The sequence below is a fragment of the Ranitomeya variabilis genome, chromosome 2 (assembly GCF_051348905.1).
Source record: "Ranitomeya variabilis isolate aRanVar5 chromosome 2, aRanVar5.hap1, whole genome shotgun sequence".
NCBI classification, from domain to species: Eukaryota; Metazoa; Chordata; class Amphibia; order Anura; family Dendrobatidae; genus Ranitomeya; species Ranitomeya variabilis.
Genome location: NC_135233.1, coordinates 463,007,395 through 463,025,328, shown reverse-complemented (window position 1 = coordinate 463,025,328; position 17,934 = coordinate 463,007,395). Strand labels below are relative to the sequence as shown.

At 42.1% G+C, this 17,934-nt stretch overlaps 1 protein-coding gene across 2 annotated transcripts in view; it reads right to left on the bottom strand.

Annotated features, from left to right (window-relative positions):
• AHNAK (AHNAK nucleoprotein) overlaps positions 1-6,026 on the bottom strand; it is a 60,644-nt gene extending 54,618 nt beyond the window's left edge. For both annotated transcript variants that reach the window (XM_077287525.1, XM_077287526.1), the window contains exon 1: positions 5,954-6,026. The gene's annotated coding sequence lies outside the window, so the exon portion shown is untranslated. The remainder of the gene's footprint in view (positions 1-5,953) is intronic.
• Between the last annotated feature and the right edge of the window lie 11,908 nt (positions 6,027-17,934).

Here is a 17,934-nt window from a genome sequence, read left to right as displayed (position 1 = left end):
GCCTCCAGTGCAGGCACCATTCCAGCGGTTCGGCACAGTCTCTCCCAGGGATTGCTTAACACTGTGATGTCATGCGAACTCTGCAGCCAATCAGTGCCGACTTCACTTCCCCACCTTCAGACGAATCACATACATTTGAAGGAAGAGAGATCAGCAGCAGCGCTCATGTCCTCCGGATATAAGCAATTTGTAAGAAAGGAGGGGAAGGAAAGATGAAAAAGTCTCTGATTTACTGTAACCCAAAAAAATGAGCACATCTAGGATAAGGGGCAGTATAGAAATTGTACTGGAAAAGATTTCAGAATTTAAAGATTTGTAACAACTTTTAAAGTGTTTCTCAACTTACAACAGCATTTCTCAAACACCATAGACCCTTGAAGGGCCTCAAGGTATGGCCGAGCTGCACCCAGTCCGTGGAATTCACTACAACATACTGACTTTCTAACATTCTCTTTTCCAAGAAACATCCTGAGCCAAAATTCAGCCCCACCTAAATGTGAGAAAGCCCCAACAAGTCGCTCCAGATCCCGGAGCACATTGATACCTCGTCGTTGTATATTTAAACGTTACAAGTCCTAAGATTATATCCGTCAAAGAAAACATTAGAAAGTGTTCATTGGCTTGAGAAATTATGCAAGAGCCCATATAGATATTCGACACAAGTTTAGGACGTGACTTATCTAGATCCTCTGATTTGGGAAGAACGGCTTCATTTCTGGTCAAAGTACCAGAAAATTGCAAATGGTAGAAAACAGGTACAGTACGTATTAACAAGCAGGTCAAACAAAGTCTTTGTGATGCGCAATGTTGTAAATATGTTACTATGGAAATGAGAAAAAAAAAAAATGTTCACCATAAATATAAACATAAAAAAGGAACAATAAAACACAAGGCGGTAGTTAAAAATAATTGTTAACGGATCAGAGGGAAAGAGAAAAAAAAAAAAAAAAAAAAAGGGTTTATTATAGAAGACGAAAGAATAGCCTGAAACCAAAGGCTGCAGAAGTTTCCCTGAGCAGCCATTAGTATTTATAGGACATTCTTCACAGAATTATTATTTAAAAAAAAAAAAAACCACAATCTTGAACAATAGTATCCCATGTATAATACAGAGCACACAGCGGAACTAGATTTTACTGCTTTGGGCAAAAAAGGCACTTTTTCTTCTTTGAAACTATTTTGATGTGTGTTCTGCCTACTTCATTGGAAAATAAAGGTTGAAGCGTACAGAAATCCGGAAGGCGGGTAACAAGAACATAGAATCCTGGAAGCCCAAAAGACATGACATTCTGGAAAGACACCATTCATGGATCTTGCGGGCTTCCTGTGTGTAATCACATTGAAACGTACATTTTTTCCTTCAATGAAAGCTCACATTGAACTGTATGGCAAGGTTAAGTCTCTTCAAGGCTACGTTCCCACGGTGAGCCGATTTGGGGAGTTTTTGATGTGGCAGACATTCTGCACCCATTAAGTTAAATATGTTACTTGCATTTTTTTTATTTTATAAAAAATTCACCCAAAACTCAGAGGAACGTTGCCGAAAGGAGTTTTCTCAAAATTGCACGTCATCGATGTATTGCCGATAGCTGGGAGTTTGACGGCCCAGCAATCTAGAGAACGGGTACTGGGGCACCATCTTGAATGGAGCAGATGTGCGCATGTGCTGACCTCTAGTCAACTCCTTGTCTATAGGACAACTCAACAAAGCCAGTGATAGAGCTCCCAGCAATCAACAAATTATCCCTTATCCTACAGATTGGGAAACCATTTTTTATCCCAAGTTAATAGGTATGGAAATTAACTTTTTTCTTGACTTTCTAGAATGAATGTTACATATACCTGCATCATAGTCTTTGTAGGGAACCGAGAAAATTATATTTTTGCAACCTGACCTCACTCGCCATATGCATAACAGCATTTCATTGCAATTCTGGAATATATGTAAAAAAAATTTTAAAAAATAAATAAATAAATAAAAATAAATCAGGTAGCTTGAGGCTAAAGACAATAACCCATTATGATTGCAGAGTTGTGCAATTTTTCATCTAGAAATCAGGAGATCTGAAGTGTTTAGCAAGAGGCATTCACCACTGACTCATTTTTTTTTTTTTTTTTTCCACCATGTGACCAAACGTCTTTCGAAGTTACTTTTGCCAGTCAGCCTTTACTAGGGTGGGTCATACATGAACAACAGACCAATCATTCTGATCAGAGTTTGATCTGAATGGCATCAGTTATTCTCATACAGGGAAAGAAAGAAAAAAAAATATATATCTCCACCTTCTCCATTATCACAGATTGCATTTCAATGTCACCCAAGTGGGTTCAGATTTGTTTCACAGACCCATAGACTTCCGTCACAGATTTTGATCCCACCCGTTGGATGAAAAAAAAAAAAATTAGACACGTGACCAATCCGTCATGTGCACAGCACCATAGAATATAAGATGCATAAGTGAATGTGCTGGGATAAGGTGTTATCTGAGCATGCTCTGGTGCTGACCGAGTGACTTCGGTGTGCTCGAAAAATGTGTTTGAGCTTTTCAACAGCCACAACAAAACGTGCAGAAGTTACTTAAGAAATAGCAGCGTAATTTCCATTTATTGGAAGTTGATGTCCACACCGCACATCTATCGGGGGCTCATAGAAGAGTTTTAGGATCTGTTCGCGAATGCATTGTATTGGAAAAAGTTTTGAATATCCAGTTGTACACATTGTTGCTTCTCAACACACAAAGCTTTCGTAGATTGCTCAATTTAGGGTCAAGGTGAGACCAGCACCGATAAGTAACCGATTTGAAGAGGAGAAACAATGAGGCATTCTCCCATATCTCGTGTGTGTATTCCACATAAGAGCTGTTGTCTTATGGTTTATCAGATAAGAGGCTCGCAACAAGAACAATCCTGCAAGCAAGCACTGGAGGAATTAAGAAAAAGATATGGATTAGGCAATTCGAGTTATTGCATTTACCGAGGGCGAGGTAGAACAATGCTCAAATTAAGGCTCCATTCACCCTTGCGGAGTGACTCATTGCTATAGACCGTCATACAAGGTTTTACATTGAAACACTGCAGTTTTATACATTAGTAATAGTTTATAGCCTTGTGATATATCCAATTCATGAACAGTAGTGTCTCATTTCAAAGATAAAATAAAACACAGGACACTGTATCCAGCTAAACGCTGATGCTAAAGCAGAAGTTTGCTCCATTAACTTCACGGGTGCTTATAAAAGTTTGGTGATGCGGGAGGGGATATTACACTAGACCTCATTATATCATATACTGGATGGATTCAGAGCCTGAGTAACGTCCAGCAGGATGATGACTTTATGACTCCAGTCACTCGGCCAAATGGAATATCCCATTAGACGTGTACTTGTAACGTGAGATTTTTAACCCACGATGTTACTCATCTCCAGTTTAGCTATTGGCAGAACCACACCCTGAATCTTTCTTTTTCCCCCTTCTTCAGGATTATCAGATTAGTGCTGAGAAGTTACGTGCCACTGGATGCTTCTTTTTGAAAGTACACACTGCTAAAGTTTTCAGTGCCAACATCTTATATTTGACCCGAATTAGCGTGCGGGTGCCAGTCATATTCTTTTTTTTGGGTAGCACTGTACGGGGGCTCAGTGGGTAGCACTTGTGCTTTGCATCTCTGGGGGTTCTGGATTCAAATCCCACCTAGACAACATCTGCGAGGAGTTTGTATGTTCTCCCCGTGTTTGGGTGAGTTTCCTTCTACAGTCCTATGACATACCGATAGCAAATGTAGATTGTTGACCTAATGGGGACAGCGATGATAATGTCTAAAGCGCTGCGGAATATGATGGTGCTATATAAGCAATGCATAATAAATATTCTTTTAAAAAAAGTTAGTTACAGGAACAGCTTTGGTGTGGAGTAATGACCACATATAATGTATATTATACAATAAATTAAAGTTAAAGAATTAAGTTGTATGTTTTCATGAGCCAAACTAGTGGCTTTTTTTTTTACACTATGGGATAACTGTATGAATCGAGTATATATACTGAGCATACACTATACACACACCTGTATGGTTTTTTGAAGAGCACTTTAAATTCTTCTACAGGGAAAGATAAGGCAAGATAACAGCTTCTTCAGGTTCTTACCCATTGACTTATGGTCACCCTTAAAGGCAGGGTAGAAAATAGAAGCAGCTATATATTTACACCTATAGTGACATACACGTGTGCAGCCCCAGAGTGGGTTCCCCATGTGAATTCCTGCCGCCCCTCCTCCTCTTCTCCCTCATGCCCCCTCCCTTCTCTTCTCAGACTACAGAACTGCTGTGAGTCACTCTGCTCCCAAACCAACATTCCTGAAGGATTCTGGACAGGGGCCAGTACTTCCAGACACACCCAGAGCACTGCAATATACAGAGGAGAGCCATAATATACAGAGCAGTGAGGAAACCAATACTCACGCTGAGCTTTTAGTCACATCATGACTACAGAAATATACAGACTAAAAATTTATTTTAGCCTGAACCTCCCCCCTCCTTTTAGCACACCCCTATTTTCCACCAGAGAACCAGTTGCCAAGAAGTTTTATGAGGGTGAAGGAATGTTTTCAGTGCGAATACATCCCTTCTCAAGCTTATCATCAACTGCAACCCTCACATACCCAATTTTAGGAGGCCAAAAAGGATCCAAATAACTTTTTAAAAAAAAGTTTTAATAACTTTTTGCTGAACACATTTGAGCCCCCACAGTTATGGGAACTCTTGCTTTTCTACAAAACGTTAACTCGATACAAAGTTACAGAAACTCTTTGTTTTCCACAAAAGTTTAAAACTTTTTTTGAACAAATTGGAGCCCCCATAGTTACAGCAACTCTCATTAATAACTTTTTTTTTTTTTTTTTTTTTTTTTAAACAGGCCCCCATAGTTATAGAAATGCTTGCTTTTGCACAAAACATTAACTCTTTAATGCATGTGTTAAACATAGAAGCTCTGAACTTCAAATCTAAACTTCACCAGCCTGCACAGAATTCATCTACCATCAGAAAACTTCCTAGATCTCTTCTTTTGACCAAGGTGGAGGAAAAAGTAAAACTTCCTTAGGCACTTTCTCAGTAGGCACCACACCTTTTTTCTCTCCTCTGATTACAGTTCTCATGGCATTCACACCCCAAATTTTGGAGGGATAGGTTCCTGCCAATCAGAATCCAGAGGGTGAAGCCCTCCCTTCCAAAAGGGGAACATGCTGGGCACTTTAGGTGCACATCAGCATTATTATTGTAACTGCCATTTAATGAATTATTAATTACACTGTTAACATACTATAGGTCTAGAGAGAGCATTTAAAAGTAAAGTGAAGGAGAAAGTATACAAAAAGGAGGCAGAAATGTAGTATAAAGCTTAGTAAATAAGTCACATTCTCCACAAATGATATCAAAATGTTGGTACAGAAAACAAGAGATATACATAATGTGTAGTTCATAAGGATATTTCACTAACTCTCCCCCTTCTCCATTCCAAAATCTCCACCATGGGAGGGTGTGGTGCCTCCAACTTCTGTGTTGTAATAGCCACAGAATCCAGTCCAAAGCAAACATGGCCAATAATGCAAAGGCAGAGACCAGCTTTATCCTGCATACAATAGGTGATGTAGGGGGTGAACTATACAGGGAAGTAAAGAAATCCCCAAGACAGCTTCACTTTCCCCCTAATATCTGGATTGCGCATAGTTGTTTACACTTCTGGAGAAACTGATACTTTTACAATAAATAAACAAACACTTGTTCAGATCCTCTATATACAGTAGCATCGCATATAACATCCTCTAGAAAAGCAGAGGCAACACACTAGGTAAAAGCACAAGATTACAAAAGAAAAAAAAAAGTCCTGCAAAACTTTAGAAGGAGGAAAGCAAAAGCAGAGAGTTCCTGAGCCCAGAGAAGAGCATGCAGGCTGGTTACCTGTGTGGTCCTTGGCTGGCACAAGACGTGCAGGGAGCCAGCGGCTCTGGTCTGCCTTGGGTAAGCAGAGCTAGTGATGAGAGCAGGCAGGGCAGGGCTGCTATACTGCACAGGCTGGGTGTGTCTGTGTCCAATCCTGGAGAGTAGGCTGAGCCTGCCCTGCCCAGGGCTACAAGCCTGCTGCCTGCCTGGGAGAGCGAGCAACCTCTCACTGGGCACCTATGGAGCACCACCTATGGAGCAGCACCTATGGAGCACAACTGGCCACCAGCTGAAGGCCTTCTAGTTTGTTTTTTTGGATTTTTTTCAGAGCTTTCTACTCTAGAAAATGTTTTCTAAACAGTTGTAACAACTTTTAATATATCAGACATGGAAAAAATAAATAAATGATGGCACTAGCTACTTTTGGAAGCAAACTTGCCACAACTCTGTGCCAAAAATGATGGACTACATAATCTATTGTATTTTAGACTTTTTTTTTTTTTTTTTTTTTTGCATCTACCTAAACCATTTTCAAAGTCGTCTAGGAAACAGGATGTGGCCGAGAAGAGCTGTTAAAAAAAAAAAAAAAGGTGCCAAATAATGTAATAAAAAGCTGCTCCAGTTAGCATTCTGGTGCATAGAAATGTATGCCAACCCAAAGGTGGTGCAAGGAAGATCAATGTGCCCAACCGGCGCTTCGGCCAAATTTATCGTGCCATGTGTAAACTTTTGATACAGTTTGCAAAGTTTTCCACCCCTTACACGTTTTTGTGCCCACTTCAAAAAAAGGCAGACACTGACGAAAATGAGATCAGATGATGCACAAAATGACTACTTACTTCAAGGGGATCTGTCAGTAGAATCAACCCTCCCAAGTCGTCTATATGGACATGTAAGTCATAGGAAGCTGGATAAAATGATACCTTGATATCTGTGATCTGATGTTTAATTCCAGAGAAATCCAAGTTTTTCTTAACATGCAAACTAGTTGTTAAGATCTATTGGCTGGACATAGATCTCCCTGAGAATATGTCTCCTTATTTTAAATAAAATGAGGCATTACCAGTGTGAGACATGTAACGACTAAACGTATGCTCTCCTGATCTACATGTCTCACGCTGGTAACTCCCCTTTCATTTAAAATAATCTCTGGAGCAGATTTTCAAGGAGATCTATGTCCGGCCCAGAGATCTTAACAGCTCATTTACATATTAAGAAAAAGTTGCATTTCTCTGGACTAAGACATCGGATTGCCGATATCAAGGTATTATTTTATTCAGCTTCCTATGACCTACATGTCCATATAGACGACTTAGGAGGGTTGGTCCTACTCACAGATTCCCATGAAAGCCAGTGACTGTCGGTGCATAATCCAGAATTTTTAGGTCTTCAGATGGAGGCCCCAACAGAGTACTTACATGTGGCTAAAATGTGATATGAACCTGACCGTGGCTATTTTGCTGACAACTTACTCTTCCGATTCCACAATACTCATGAACGTTTGGCTTGGCTGAGCTTTCATGCGTTTTGAGTGGGAAAAAGTTGCAGGAGAGTGAAAGGATCGGGTATCTGAATTCACACCGCCTGATGCTTTTTTGCCCTTATCATTATCTGTCATGGGGAGCCATTCACAGGAATATAGGAATTTGGCCACCTTTATTGTGTATGGTAGCCTTTAAAGGGGTTGTCCATGCTTGGGGCTCAAGTCTGTAGTCACTCTGTGACTGCAGACTTGTGAATCCCCATAGTGCACACAGTGCGCACTGTCAGGATTATGTGATGCCGGCACTGAGAATGGGGGTCACGTGATTCTGATTGTGACGTATCTGGCTTTATTCAATTCACTTGTCGTGCAAGTCTAGTTGTCATGTGTCCGCATGTCTGTAAATTGTATTTTTGCAATCACACGCCCGGCAGCTCCCTACGCTGCCACCAGATAATCCTGACAGCAAACTGCACGGCGAGGATTCACAAGCCTTCAGTCACAGAGAGTAACTCCAGACTTGGAGCCCAAGCATGGACAACCCCTTTAATGCTTGTTCAGATGAACCTATTTTCAGTCTTTATGCTGTAAAAACAGACAACACAGGGATAAATGCACGTGAATGGGCTAACATGCTTTAACACAGACAGATGGTCCATGCGTAAAAATCATGCACTATTCTAATCTATTTTTTAGATCATACGCTCATAAAACTCATTGAGTGCATACCACAAACGGATGTCATACAGGCACTATCCATATGGCAGCTGTTTTTTATGGATCAACTGCAATGATTACATAGGAATCTGTATTTGGCCTTGTTCACAACTGTGGATCAGTTTTCGAGCAGACAGAATTTTCTGACATTAAAAAACCACAAGATTTTCCAGTGGAAACTGTCTCAGGAAACGCTATGTGTGCAATATATCTTTTTTAGGCCGATTCGACTGGGAATACTCCTGAAAAAGTGCAGGAAAAGAGCCCCATAAAATGAACATAATGCACAGCAATGTCAAAGTGATATTGCTGTGCGCGTTTCATCTCCGGTCATTCACCTCTTTTACCTGTTTCAAGGTTCGGAAACATGCTGGTGTTCTCACATGGATTGGACTGTTTGAGGCAATTAGAGCATTCACAGCACCGTGTACCTATAATGAAAAGATGGCAGGGCATTGCCAATGGGTATACTAACATCCTCTGTGTCCTGCTGTTATCCCTGACGATGCAGCAGGACCGCTACCTCAGCCTTTGTGCCAGGAGGAATTTCCGCAGTCTATTTTCCTAACTTCAGCTTCATTGCTAATCGAACAAACACATTTGGAGTACAGATGATGGCAGTGATGGGTCATTCCTGTAAAAAAAAATTCCAAATCCTGGGATCCGTCGGGTTTCTATCATGGAGTCTGTCATTTTATCAGGAAAATAAAACAGGTTCATGCAGCGGTTCCTTTCTTAAAGGGGTCATCTCTTTAATCATTTATGGTGGGCAGAAGATAAGTTTCACTAAATGGGGGTACCACAAAACGCCAACGAGAGTAATCAGGTTTTTTTTAACCCCTGAATAGTTACTTAAATAAAATTTGCACTTTACTGAAAAATTAGCATACTAGGTGACTTTGACCCAGAGCCCAATCTGCATCTACTTAAAGCCTGACCTTGCCAAATAAAAGGATCCTGTGGGTGGCACATTGGATACCATTGCTACTTTTATAATGGAGGAGGAAAACATAAAAGGAGGTTAATAGTTGTGAAACCCGCTCTGCAATGTCTGTACAAGGGGCACGAAATTAGATCACACATACCGTACTTTAATGCAGAGGCAAACTGTTATTTAGGTATTAGAGTAGTGTCCATGGCATTTAACAATGCACTGAGCCATTCTGACATGGATTTACATGGTAAGTACACGAGTATCATCAAGACTACAAGATCTATTTAGTCATAACAGATCCAGGCAGAGGCTAGATGGGGCATTGTGCTGGGTGGGGTTGGGGATGGGTGAAGGACAAGACACTCTTTCTTGCTTATTGTATCTTGATACAGGGCTAAAGATAAAATTGAGACTTCAAAGGGGTATTCCCAATCTGCAAGATAATGTAAAAATAATAATATTAGCAAATACCTCTAATTAGAAATGTAGTGTAGTTCTTCTGATTAGCTTTGTTGCTTACCCCGTGTGCAGGGCATTGCAGTAGCTAAGGTATGCATGGTTATGAACTCTCATATAGTGACGGTTAGTTAGGTGTTAGTGGTCGTAACCGTGGGGTAAGCGACATAGCTAATCAGAAGGAATACAGTCCTAGCCAAAAGTGTTGGCACCCTTTAAATTGTTAGAGAAAATTAAGTATTTCTCCCCGAAAATTATTCCAATTACACATGTTTTGTTATACACATGTTTATTTCCTTTGTGTGTATTTGAACAACATAAAAAAGCAAAGAAGAAAAAGCGAATTGGACATAATTTCACACAAAACCCCCAAAATGGGCATGACAAAATTGTTGGCATTCTCAAATTAATATTTGGCTGCACACCCTTTGGCATAAATAACTGCAATCAATCGCTTCCTATAGCAATCTTCTTACACCTCTCACCTGGAACTTTGGAGCACTATTCTTTGCAAACTGCTCCAGGTCTCTCATATTTGAAGGCGCCTTCTCACAACAAAAATTTTATCCTTGCTCCACAGGTGTCCAGTGGTATTTATATGTAGACTCATTGCTGCCACTTCAGAACGCTCCAGCGCTTTGTTTCCATCCATTTCTGGTGCTTCTTGAAGGCTGTTTGGGGTCATTGTCCTGCTGGAAGACCCATGACTTGGACGCCAACTCTGCTTTCTTACACTAGGCACTACATTGTGACCAAAAATCCTTTTATAATCTTCAGATTTCATGATGCCTTGCACGCAGTCAAGGCACCCAGTGCCAGAGGCAACAAAACAACCCCAAAAGATCTTTTAACCTCCACCATATTTGATTGTAGGTACTGTGTTCGTTTCTTTCAGTAAACAGTAGAATGATGTGCTTTACCAAAAAGCTCTATCTTGGTCTCAGCCTTGCGGACAGCTTGAGTTTCTTTGGAACTTGATTGGGACTGTTTATCCACCATCCGGGCTATCCTGCGTTGCAAATCTTTCATCAATTTTTGTCTGCCGCCCACGTCCAGGGAGATTAGCTACAGTGCCATGGGTTGTAAACTTCTTGATTATGTTGCTCACCCTGGACAAAGAAACATCAAGATCTCTGGAGATGGACTTGTAACCTTGAGATTATTGATATTGTTCAGCAATTTTGGTTTTCAAGTCCTCAGACAGTTCTCTTCTCCTCTTCACGCTCATTCAGCTCCAATCTAATACTATAGCATTTAAAAAATGCCTGTTACCAAGCTTGATGCCACCATGATTTAATGCATTCATTAAAATAACAACTGTGAATTAATTTTGACAATATCTCTGTAGACTAATATTTTGGGTTTTTTTGTGGGAAAAGACAAGAATTCAAGAGGGTGATTCTTCTCATGGAATGACAGCTATTTCTGTATACACACTGATTCAAAGAAGGCTATCAATCACTGAGTAGGACCGCCCACTTGACTCCTAAGTATAGAAAAAGCACTAGTTTATATGACTAACATACAGGTTATGCTGAATCTTTTTGCAGAAAATTATATATATTTCGGCTCAGCTCCTCATGCTCTATTACATCATGGCCACTGATCGGAGTGCATGTTTAACATGACAGGTCCCCTTTAAGATGAACATACTTTCAGTGGCCACTTTCTCAATGGCTAATATAGAGCCTTCTTCTAATACAGAGTTGCTACACCACTACTTGTTTGTGCTGTTTTACAAGCTACCTTTTCAGAAACTTGGCTATCATCCCAGAATGGGATATTTGACGGAACATATACAGTTACAATTGTACGTTTTGATTTTTTTTTCTGACTGTTGTCCTCTGGGCATTCTAAACGTTTGCTTCATACCTTTCTTGCACATTGCTATCTTCTTAGTCTTAGCCAAATTCAATGGGGGAGGGGATTTAACAGATAAAACCACAAAGCCAAAGCATCAACTACTAGAAATCTCTACATACTGTACATGTGCAGAGGGTCTGAGTACTAGTGCATTCTCCTGTGGGCACAGGTTCTGGTAGAACAGTTGAACCCATAGATCCAGAAGAAGACAACCTCTTACGAAGTTGTTTTGGAGCTGTCGAGATGCTTTACATACAATCGATTAGATCAACCTTTTTTTTACCTTGAGTTCTAGTTCATTCTCCTGTGGGCACTGGTTCTGGTACAACACTAGAACCCATAGATCCAGAAGAAGACAACCTCTTTCGAAGTTGTTTTGGAGCTATGGAGATGCTTCACATGTAATCTATTAGACCAACCTTTTTTTACCTTGAGTTCTAGTGCGTTCTCCTGTGGGCACATGTTCTGGTATAACAGTAGAACCCATAGATCCAGAAGAAGACAACCTCTTTCGAAGTTGTTTTGGAGCTATGAAGATGTTTCACAGATTATCTATTAGACCAACCTTTTTTACCTTGAGAGCCACATTCTGCTCTAGGAGATGGTCCCAAGTCACATCCGTCTTCCACCTCCAACCAAACCCACCAACAGTAGTGACACTAAGAACCCACCATGACCGATGTAATGATGTAAGCTTCCCCACAGAAAGCAAACTGAGATCTTGGCCCTACTCCTATGTAGACAGTACACTTACATCCAAGTGCTTCCATTTTACCACGATTGTGCACACTTACCACAGTACTGCTGTCTAGCCTCAAGTACCTGGTCTTACTATTGGTATCATCATATCTCCAGCTTACAATAGTTATTTATTTTCCCTTTGTCACCTGCCAGTATATGCGGATCCGCTCTTCTGTACAGGGCTACTTACAAACCATCACCATCTGAAGACCTCCTCTTCATAACTAGTTCTATTGCAGCACAGACAAATGGTTTTGGTGCAGCAGGGCAATCCAGTTGGAACAATACAGGCAGATGTGGCCATAGTAGTGTCCCTGGCACCATGGGAGCCAATGAGGCAGAGCTGAGATTTTGAAGAGAAGGAATATAAACCAGCTCACCCGTGATGCATAAGCTGAGTTTCGGGAGCACGGACCCGCTGTGTCCAGGCGTGTAGAATCTGTTGTGAATTCTGCTCTTGGGCTCCCTCCGGTGGTTGTTGGTGGTAGTGCAGTTGTCTTGGGGTTGTAATCCGGGCAGGTGTTTCTGCTGATTGCAGCTCTATTAGGTATTTAGGTGTGCAGGATCCATGAGTCTGTGCCAGTTGTCCATTATACTTGGAGGGATTGCATCTCTCTCTGGCTCCTCATGCCCTGCTGCAAATTCAGCTAAGTTAAGTGTCTGTTTTTTTGTCTCTGTGCACACATGCAGTGTGCTTTGCAATTCAGTGCAATTTATTGTGTTTTTGTCCAGCTTAGACTTTGTTTGGACTTTTCAGTCATGCTGGATTCTCAGGAGATGCAGATATACTTTCTATGTCTTTAGTTAGATGTGGAATATTCATATTATCTGCTGTGGATGTTTTTAGGATTTTAATACTGACAGCTTAGAATTCTGTCCTATCCTTTTCTATTTAGCTAGAAGTGCCTTTTTTGCTAAATCCTGTTTTTCTGCCTGCGTGTGTCTTTCCTCTTATACTCACAGTCAATATTTGAGGGGGGCTGCCTATCCTTTGGGGTTCTGCTCTGAGGCAAGATAGAATTCCCATTTCCATCTATAGGGGTATTTAGTCCTCCGGCTGTGTCAAGATGTCTAGGACGTGTTAGGTACATCCCATGGCTACTTCTAGTTGCGGTGTTAGATTAGGGTTTGCGGTCAGTACAGGTACCACCTACTCCTGAGAAAGTCTCTCATGCGGCTGCAAGGTCACCAGATCACAACAGTACAACTGGCCAACAATGAGTTAAATGCATCTCAGAAGAAGGGAAGAAAGAGCCATTTTTTTTTCTGTAGCCTGTTTTGTCTTTTCTTCCCTCTTTTCCTCTGGGTGACTGAGGAGTCTTGTGCTAGCATGGATGTTCAGGGATTAGTTTCTCGTGTAGACCAGCTTGCTGCTAGGGTACAGGGTATTTCTGATTATATTGCTCAGACTCCGCTTTTAGAGCCTAGGATTCCTACTCCTGATTTTTTTGGGGGGGACAGGTCCAAATTTTTGAGTTTTAAAAACAACTGTAAACTGTTTTTTGCTCTGAAGCCTCGTTCCTCTGGTGATCCCATTCAGCAGATTAAAATTGTCATCTCCCTGCTGCGTGGTGACCCTCGGGATTGGGCTTTTTCCCTGGAATCTGGGAATCCGGCCTTGCTTAATGTAGATGCCTTTTTTCAGGCTCTAGGATTATTATATGATGAACCAAATTCTGTGGATCAAGCGGAGAAGACCTTGTTGGCCCTGTCTCAGGGTCAAGAAGCGGCAGAATTGTATTGTCAGAAATTTAGAAAATAGTCTGTGCTGACTAAATGGAATGAGGATGCTTTGGCGGCAATTTTCAGAAAGGGTCTTTCTGAATCTGTTAAAGATGTTATGGTGGGGTTTCCCACGCCTGTTTGTTGTGAATTTGGATTCTGGGCTCCCCCGGTGGCCGCTTGTGGAATTGGACTTGTCATCCTCTTTCCTGTTTCACCTGATTCCATCAGTAGTGGGTGTCGCTATTTAAGCTCATTTCTCTGGTGGTTTCTTGCCGGTCAACAATGTTATCTGATGCCTCTCAGTGCTTGTTCCTGCTTCTAGACAACTACTGATAAGTTGGACTTTTGTCCATGTTTTGTTTTGCCTATTTGTTCCAGTTCGCAGCTGAAGTTTTGTTACTGTGTCTGGAAAGCTCTCGTCGATCAGGGATTGCTACTCTGGCGTTATGAGTTAATGCCAGAGTTTAAGGTAATCTCTGGATGGTGTTTTGTTAGTATTTTTCTGCTGACCATGAAAGTATACTATCTGTCTTCTGCTATCTAGTAAGCGGACCTCAAATTTGCTAAGACTATTTTCCTGCTGCGTTTGTTGTTTCATCTGAACTCACCGTCATTATATGTGGGGGGCTACTGTCTTCTTTGGAATATTTCTCTAGAGGTGAGCCAGGTCTTATATTTCCCTCTGCTAGCTATTTAGGTCTTAGGCCAGAGCTGGGCATCTAGCTATAAATAGGAAATGCTACCTGGCTATTTCTAGTTGCGCGGCAGGCTTAGTTCATGGTCAGTATAGTTCCATCTTCCGAGAGCTTGTCCCTCTATAGGCTAGCTATGATCTCTGTCTGCAGAGATCATGATAGTTTGACCGGCCAGTAAAGTGTTAAAGACCCAGGTTGAGAAAGGAGAGTTATAAGAAGTCTGCTGGAATTTTTTTTTTTTTTTTTTCCTCCAGTCTGCCTTGCTGCAGTCTTTTTTCTCTCTCTCCTCCTAATCTCTGTGTGCTCTGTGTGCACCTGACAATGGTGGATCTCCAGAGTGTAACTGCGGGTTTGAATAATCTCATTACGAAAGTACAAAATTTACAAGATTTTGTAGTACATGCTCCGGTATCTGAGCCGAGAATTCCTTTGCCGGAGTTCTTCACAGGGAATAGAGCTAGCTTCCAGAATTTCCGAAATAATTGTAAGCTTTATTTGTCCCTGAAGTCTCGTTCAGCTGGAGACCCTGCTCAGCAGGTTAGGATTGTGATTTCCTTGCTCAGGGGTGACCCTCAAGATTGGGCCTTCTCATTGCCAGCAGGGGATCCTGCGTTACGCGATGTGGATGCGTTTTTTCTGGCCTTGGGCTTGCTTTATGAGGAACCTCATTTGGAACTTCAGGCAGAAAAAACTTTGATTGCACTATCTCAGGGGCAAGACGAAGCTGAAGTTTTCTGCCAAAAATTCCGTAAATGGTCTGTGCTTACTCAGTGGAATGAGTGCGCCTTGGCGGCAACTTTCAGAGAAGGTCTCTCTGATGCCGTTAAGGATGTTATGGTGGGGTTCCCTTTGCCTGCAGGTCTGAATGAGTCCATGACAATGGCTATTCAGATTGATAGGCGTCTGCGGGAGCGCAAACCGATGCACCATCTGGCGGTGTCTATGGAAAAGACGCCAGAAAGTATGCAGTGTGATAGAATTCTGTCCAGGAGTGAGCGACAGAATTTTAGACGGAAGAATGGATTGTGTTTCTATTGTGGGGATTCTACTCATGTTATATCGGCATGCTCTAGGCGTACAAAGAAGCTTGATAAGTCTGTTTCCATTGGCACCATTCAGTCTAAGTTTATTTTGTCTGTAACCCTGATTTGCTCTTTGTCATCCATTGCCACGGACGCCTATATTGACTCTGGCGCCGCTCTGAGTCTTATGGATTGGTCCTTTGCAAATCGTTGTGGTTTTGATTTAGAGCCTTTGGAGACTCTTATTCCTCTGAAGGGGATTGACTCCACCCCATTGGCTAATAATAAACCACAATACTGGACACAAGTAACCATGCGTATCAATCCGGATCACCAGGAGATTATTCGTTTCCTGGTGCTGTATAATTTACATGACGATTTGGTACTGGGATTGCCATGGTTGCAGTCTCACAACCCAGTCTTGGACTGGAGAGCTATGTCTGTGTTGAGCTGGGGATGTAAGGGTATTCATGGGGACGTACCTTTGGTTTCTATTTCGTCGTCCATTCCCTCTGAAGTCCCTGAGTTCCTCTCTGATTATCAAGACGTCTTTGACGAACCCAAGCTTGGGTCGTTACCTCCGCACCGTGAGTGCGATTGTGCCATAGATTTGATACCGGGTTGTAAATATCCAAAGGGTCGTTTGTTTAATTTGTCTGTGCCGGAACATGCTGCTATGCGGGAATATATAAAGGAGTCTTTGGAAAAGGGACATATTCGTCCATCTTCTTCTCCCTTGGGAGCTGGGTTTTTCTTTGTCTCAAAAAAAGACGGCTCTTTGAGACCATGTATTGATTATCGGCTTCTGAATAAGATCACTGTTAAGTATCAATACCCATTGCCATTGCTTACTGATTTGTTTGCTCGTATAGAGGGTGCTAAGTGGTTCTCTAAAATTGATCTTCGTGGGGCGTATAATTTGGTGCGGATCAGGCAGGGGGATGAGTGGAAGACCGCATTTAATACGCCCGAGGGCCACTTTGAGTATTTGGTCATGCCTTTTGGTCTTTCTAATGCCCCTTCAGTTTTCCAGTCTTTTATGCATGATATTTTCCGCGATTTTCTGGATAAATTTATGATAATATATCTGGATGATATTCTGATTTTTTCTGATGACTGGGACTCTCATGTCCAGCAGGTCAGGAGAGTTTTTCAGGTTCTGCGGTCTAATTCTTTATGTGTGAAGGGGTCTAAGTGCGTTTTTGGGGTCCAGAAAATTTCCTTTTTGGGGTATATTTTTTCTCCCTCTTCCATTGAGATGGATCCCGTCAAGGTGCAAGCTATTTGTGACTGGACTCAGCCCTCCTCTCTTAAGGGTCTTCAGAGATTTTTGGGCTTTGCCAACTTTTACCGCCGATTTATTGCTGGTTTTTCGGATGTCGTTAAACCACTGACTGATTTGACCAGACAAGGCGCTGATGTTGCTAATTGGTCCCCTCATGCTGTAGAGGCCTTTCAGGAGCTTAAGCGCCGTTTTGCCTCTGCCCCTGTGTTGCGTCAGCCTGATGTGAATCTGCCTTTTCAGGTTGAGGTTGACGCTTCGGAGATCGGAGCTGGGGCAGTGTTGTCGCAGAAAGGTTCCGACTGCTCCGTCATTAGGCCTTGTGCCTTCTTTTCTCGCAAATTTTCGCCCGCAGAGCGGAATTATGATGTTGGGAATCGGGAGCTTTTGGCCATGAAGTGGGCGTTTGAGGAGTGGCGCCATTGGCTCGAGGGGGCTAGGCATCAGGTGGTGGTATTGACTGACCACAAAAATTTGATTTATCTTGAGACTGCCAGACGCCTGAATCCTAGACAGGCGCGCTGGTCTTTATTTTTTTCTCGCTTTAATTTTGTGGTGTCATACCTACCGGGTTCTAAGAATGTTAAGGCAGATGCCCTTTCTAGGAGTTTTGACCCGGACTCTCCTGGTAATTCTGAACCTACAGGTATCCTTAGGGAGGGAGTAATTTTGTCGGCCGTTTCTCCTGATCTGCGGCGGTCCTTGCAAGAGTTTCAGGCGGATAGACCGGATCGTTGTCCGCCTGATAGACTGTTTGTTCCGGATGATTGGACCAGCAGAGTCATCTCTGAGGTACATTCTTCTGCATTGGCAGGTCATCCCGGAATTTTTGGTACCAGGGATTTGGTGGCAAGATCCTTCTGGTGGCCTTCTCTGTCACGAGATGTGCGAGTCTTTGTGCAGTCATGTGACGTTTGTGCTCGGGCCAAGTCTTGTAGTTCTCGGGCTAGCGGACTGCTGTTGCCCTTGCCTATTCCTAAGAGGCCTTGGACACACATCTCGATGGATTTTATTTCAGATCTGCCTGTTTCCCAGAAGATGTCTGTCATCTGGGTGGTCTGTGACCGTTTCTCTAAAATGG